Raw genomic sequence first — 6,816 nt, 5'->3', positions numbered from 1 at the left:
TCCTAAGCCTTTGTAGTAAAACAATGTTGTAGGTTAAGGGAAACCAAGAGTGAATTGGTATAACCACAAAGAAAATTCCTCCTGAGTCTAGGGAGTCCCAGGGGGACAGGCAGTTTGTCCCAGGATATTGTAATCTGTTATTCTATTCTGTTTTCCTGCATTTCTCTACTTAAGGGAGTGTACAGTCAAAGCACTCTCTCTCTTCTCTCCACCTCAGGACACGTGTGATGTTATCTGTTGTGGGGGAGAGGTTTTTCTCTTGGCTGTGGCTGGCAGGGAATTTCCAGCTATGCCACAGGGCCAGCGGAAGCCTGCAGTCGGCCTGAGTTTGGCGGGGAGCAGTTTGTCCTGCTCCTCAGCCTGCTGAGGCTGAGTGGGGTGGAGGTTTCTGGAAGGCTTTGGAAGGCTTTGGCCTCATAGGCCCAGGTGTAGTCCTTTTACCTTTTGTATATATTTGTAAATAGAATGCCTTTTGTATATACATATATTGTACATATAATGTATACATATGCACTATATATATATCATAGACATATGGATATTGTATACACATTTTATATATACATTATACAGATAGATATAGATATAGATATAGATATAGATATAGCCTTTTCTATGTATTTGTCAATAGAATTTCCATTTAAACTTCCAATCCAGTGTGGAACATTTTTATTTAACTCCTTGAAAAGGGGTACTCTATCTTCTCCGTCCTTTTGCCCTGGGCATCTCATGGCTCAAAAACTAGGACAAACAGGCAGGTAGGAACTAGTCTCTAAAGAAGCTCTCTTAAGAAATTTCAGGAAAACTGAGAAGTACTGATTCATTTTGATTGTTCTTAGTAGAAGCTGCCTGATACAAAACAGTTCTGCCTGGCTGACAAAGAAGAATCTCTTGGTAGAGTATTCCGGAAACTCAGTACATGCAAACCTTAAGACAGTGACTAATTGTTACAATTACTATTTCCTTGAAGATAAGAAGCCTTCAGTTTCTAAATGCCAGTTTATTTGCTGAACACTCTTGGCCTTAGATACGATGATGAATTGCTATTTCAGGTAAATATAAAGGACACATAGATAATAATATTAGGTTTTTTTTCACAGGCCAGGAAATAGGAAAGAAATCAGATCAGTGTTGCTTTTGATTTAAAATAGCTGGTGTGTCTTGTCTTACCTTTCTTGATCTTTGGAATATTAGACAGCAAAGGAAGCACTGCAATGTGAAATCCTGCAGTTATTAAGGGGGAGAGACAATGGAAAAATTCAAGGCACCCAGCTTTGCAGGGGACTAACTAGAATGTATATTGGATGCTGCCATCCCGACAACATGCTGATGAGAAAATATAGCAACACCATTCTTATTTACAAACAAAAAGCCCTGGTGGGTTGCAACACAGCTATTAAGGCAGTTAAATCAACCTACATGCCTAAAAGCCTGCACAGATAGAATGCTGAAACTGGTGTTTTAATTGGTGATTTTCATATTGAATATTGTGTTTCATAACTGCCTTCCTTCAGTAGTCACTTCAGAAAGGATTAACAGCAACAGCCATTTCCTTACACTTTTCTTTAACAGGAGGCATAGAAAATTCAAGTGCAAGCTGAAACTGCTCCTGGCCATCACACAGGTTTTAGGTTGTCCCCTTCTTCTCCCATGGTGGTTGAGATGTAAGGGCCACAGGTGTTATTGTTCTCTTCCCATGTACAGGCAAAGTTTAAGCCAAAGGATGACAGCAAGATACAATATATGGTGAGGGTCTCCTTACATCACGTTAGAAAGCAGTTTGGGTCTCCTACTAATGGTTGGGGGTGAGGGGGTTGTGTGTATTTTTACCTATATTTTATTTATAAATACACATGACTAGGTCTGGCAGTCTAAGATCAAAACTTCACTTACAGATGAGACCATAAAATTCTTCTTTGCTTCCATAGGGGAAATCAGGAGAGACACTATATCCTTCTTGTGGATATCCATCTGATTGATCTTAGACAAGTGAGCAAGCATGCAAAGCTCAAGCCTCACTGTTAATAGAAGCAGGGGAGCTCCATGATGGCATTAATGGCATATTTGTTTTTACTTCTGTTTGTTTTGTGATTCATCCACCTACCTATAATGAACTGTGTGAATTAAAAGTTTAATTTACCAGCACTACCTAACTTCCATATCCAATGAACATCAATCCTACGGACTCCAATAGTATTAGCAAAAGGCATTGGGACTCAAGGCTTTAAAGTACTGATTAGAAAATGGAGGGTAGCCACTCCTGGGTGTTCTTCAAGCACATGGAAACATCCATCTTCTGCATGTGCAAATACATCCATTATCTCAATTAACAGCAAAAGGGAGGGAAGAGAAATATGGTATTGGAAGAAACAAGTTGCTGATTCTGTGAGCTTTCTTGTATACAAACCATCAAATCACACAACACATCCTTTGATCTTGCTAATGGTTACTCACAGCTGTGATGCAGCCTCCAAGGCACCCATAGCCAGGATAGCTCAATCTGGAGATGAGCTTTGACAAAGCTCAGTTGCTAATCCCTTCCAGAGGTGGTGGCTTTTCATCACTGGCTTGCCAAATGCCACTTGCTACACAAGACTTGCACTTCTGCATTAATGGTGAATGCACACAAGCTGTAACACTGCTGCTTGGGAACCTCAGCACTGAAAAAAGGCTTGTGCTTAAAGGCACCCAGGAGAACTGCCACTGCCACAGCCCCTGCTGGGGTGGGTGGCTAAAGCAAAGGATGATAGCAGTGAGAAAAGCTATCACAGTGCAGAGCAAAAAGCCTGACCATTCTTGTTTTGAGTGGCAAGGGTGAAGATCAGTACAACTGCAGGCAGCTGTCGGGCTGTGCTCTGCACCCTGGTCCTGTGTTGACAGCAGCCATGTGCCCAGTCAATCAGCACTGACCTGTAAAAGCTCACTGCCTGCACGTGCAATACAGATGTGCCCTCAGCTGTGGCCTTCACACACAGGTCCCTACCTTCTGTCAGACATTTCATCTCCCTGCTGCCTTTGGTTTATCCATCAGCTGCTCTTTTGCATGCCAGGGTCACGTTAGTTACTGAGAGATATTTTTTCCCCCTGCAATTTCTACTCTGAGCTTGACCTCACAGAGGGAAGGCAATGTGCAGAAGGCCACTGAGTAAAAAGGTGCTCATGTGGGATATCAAATAATATTCCACTTCTGGAGTGGAAGAGCCTTTACTTCTAGCTCTTGCAGGACTTGTCAGAACCTTGGTGTTCAGAGGTGCACAGTAACTTGTGCAAACACATTGGAAATTGAGATCTGTCACCCTTTAAAGCCATTCAATTCTCTAGCCAGACAATTGTGTCCAACCTGTTCTTTCTTATTTGTGAACTGCCACACTCAATGTGGTAGCTAAGTCACTCCTATGTGGTTCAGGCTGCATGACTGATGTCAGCATTCAAGTCCATGGAGTTTTTCCTTTTCAAATCAAAGCACATCACACAAAATATTTCAGCAAAGAAAAGCTGAAACAGACTTTGGAATGGATTGAAATTGGCAGCAACTTTTGAATTAGCCTGAAGGTAAACCAACTATAATGCACTGGGATTTTTTGTTTGGTGGGGCTTGCTTTGTTTGGTTTGGGGTTTTTGCAGGGGTGGGGGTGTGTTTATGCTACTGCTTTTTAGTTTTGGGGGTTTGGGTTTATTGGCTGGCTGGTTTTAGAGAGGCATGTTTCTGCTTACAGACATTTTGCTTACAGACATTCCGCCCATGGCAGGGGGGTTGGAACTAGATGATCCTTGTGGTCCCTTCCAACCCTGACTGATTCTATGATTCTTGTTTAAATTTGCTTTTGAACTTTTGCTTAAAATGTAAGGACTGCTCTAAAGCATACTACTAGGCTGCATTAGATTAGGATTCCCTCCTGCTATGACAGAGGAAAGGTCACTCTGTTCAACACGTTGCTGAAGGGGTTTCAGTGAAATCCCAGCAGTGGGAGGAGGAAGCATATGTTTCAGTTTAAAATGCTGAGGAAAAGAAACTTGTTATTGCTTCAACTCCTTCCTTACTTGCATTTTTTAAAACTCTTTGGATGGTCAGTGCTCAGAACTCACATAAACACCACAAATAAAGCCTAGTGCAGTGTGAGGTGAACTTACACGGCCTGCAAATACCTCTCATGACTGTCTGAATCCTGGTTCTGCTGTAAAACTACACCCTAGCTGACCCCACTCCCAATTTGCTAGGCACACATATGTGCTGCATTTCAGGCTCAGAAAATAAACAAAAGCAAATGACATCAGGATTAACCACCAGAAATAAATAGTTCAAATACCAGGAAGAGGAGTGTCATATCACTCCCTGTAGCAGGGGTATTCAATCATTTTTAATGATTTGTGGGTGTCTAACCATTTTCACTCAACAGGTAAGGGGCTCTGGAATTGGAGGGCCAGTTTCATAGAGAGGAAGCAGATGAAGCTCTGTCCAGGGGGTTACCTGGGGTGACTCAGCCAGCCCCACAGATTAGAACTACTTGTGATAAGAGAGAAAGGAAAGTAATTGTTGTAGATGATTCCCTTCTGAAGGAAACAGAGGGTCCCATATGCCAACTGGATCCATCCCACAGGGAAGTCTGCTGCCTCCCTGGGGGCTGGGTCAGAGATGGCAGACTAGGGAACTCCCTGGTCTGGTACAGCCCTCTGATTATTATCCATCACTGGTCATACAGGTCAGAAGCAATGAGGTTAAGTACAGAAGTGCAAAAGCAACTAAAAAGAACTTTACAGAGAGAGTGTTGAGGCACTGGAACAGGCTGCTCAGGGAGGTGGTGGAGTCATTCTCCCCAGAGGTGTTCAGGAGGCTGGAGATGTGGTGCTTCAGGACATGGTTTAGTGGTCATGGTAGCAGGATTATAGTTGGACTGGATTATGGTTATGGATTATGGATCTTCAAGGTCTTTTCCAACCTTAATGATTCTATGATTCAATGATTCAAAACAGTCCACAGACATGCAGAGCCTCACAACTTAAGCTCAGGAACTGTTGCGCACAGAAAAGGAAACATGAAATGGAATGGGAAAGGAAAGCTTGCAGGAAAAAGAACAAAAAGGCCTGAAACTTCTGCCAGTTAACACATCCCATGCTACTCCCCCACACTGCAATCTGTCGTGAGTTCAAACACTGGGAGAAATTCTGGGTTTCTTCCAGGACAGCAGGCAGAGCGAGATCACAAGAGCACCCCACAGCCATTGAAGATCACTGCCAAAGTCTATCTTGCACTGAGAAAATGGCTGGGGAAAAATATTCCTCAGGAACAGAAATTGCCAATGTGGCAGTCTCTTATCCTTTGGAAGTGCAACAATACTGACATTCACACCAAAACCCCATCTAGGGTCTCTGACCAACACACTGAAAGTAGTTACCTATGCTGTCCTCAGAAAAATTTCCTCCTCTCCAAATAAATGTGTTTGTTACAAACACACAACATCAAAGTCACTAAGGAAAAGGTATGGTTGGGAAGGAACCTTTGTGGTGAGCAGCACTGTCACAGAACTGCCAGCCTCTGCAGGAAAGCCCCTCTCTCCCCCCCAGCCTCCAGCATCCCTGCATCTCTCCATCTCTCCTATGTTCAGGTAAGAGTACCAGAGCAATTCCTGGGGCCAGCCCTCACAGTCTTGGGAGACCCAGCTACAATAATGGTTTGATGAAACAAAAGCCCCTGCCTTTAGCTCACACCACCACCTCAAAACCAGTATGACCTCATGACATGCAGAAGTGATCCAACACAGGCTCCTACTGCAGATTCAAAGTTGTTCCAGAATGCTGCAATCTGTTCTAAAACTAAACCTAAGACACAGGATCACAGAATCGAATCTCTGCAGACAACTCTTCACCTCAACAACCCCCAAACTACACCCTGGGGCTGGAGTTTCTGTAATTGTTTCCCCAGCTACTGCCCCTAGAGCCCTATCTTAAGAGTTAGATGAATTCAAGAACAACAAAGTTTTAATAGCCACCATCACAGAGCAGGTATCTCAGACTCCAAGTCACCATTCCTACCCATAATACCAAGCATTTAAGATGGCAATTTCTCATCCTTTCTTGATGACCAAGCAAAATACACATTTCCAGTGTTCATAGAATCACAGAATCAATCAGGTTGGAAAAGACCTCAGAGATCATCATGTCCAAGCTGTTACCTAACACCTCATGACAACTAAACCATGGCTTCAGGTGCCACATCCAATCCTTTTTTGAACATCTCCAGGGATGGGGACCTCACCACCTCCCTGGGTAGCACATTCCACTGGTCAGCTACTCTTTCTGTGAAGAGCTTTCTCCTCACTTCAAGCCTAAACTTCCCCTGGCACAGCTTAAGACCGTGTCCTCTTGTTCTGCCACTGGTTGCCTAGAAGAGACCAACCCCCAGCTGCCTACAACCTCCTTTCAGGTAGCTGTAGAGAGCAATAAGGTCTCCCCTCAGCCTCCTCTACTCCAGGCTAAACAGCCCCAGCTCCCCCAGCCTCTCCTCATAGGGCTTGTGCTCGAGACCTCTCACAAACCCCATGTGTTGTACCAATGTATTTACTGCTCCTGACACAGTCAAAGGTTTTCACCTCATACATGCAACTGTCCTTCAGAAGACTGAGTTACCTGCAAAAATGGTAGGTGTCCTGATATTCCAAGAAGGACAGTTATATAAAGAGACCTAGAGAACTATTCATGGTTCATGGGCTAATTCTGGATACTTGTAATGGATTATACAGATTTCTGCTCCTGGTTGTAAGAAGTACAGGATATTCCATATATGCATGACACCATCTGGTAGATGAACACATATCCCCT

The sequence above is a fragment of the Dryobates pubescens genome, chromosome 12, assembly GCF_014839835.1.
Source record: "Dryobates pubescens isolate bDryPub1 chromosome 12, bDryPub1.pri, whole genome shotgun sequence".
Classification (NCBI taxonomy): domain Eukaryota; kingdom Metazoa; phylum Chordata; class Aves; order Piciformes; family Picidae; genus Dryobates; species Dryobates pubescens.
The sequence above is the reverse complement of the archived record's forward strand: the minus strand, read 5'-3'. Positions refer to the sequence as shown.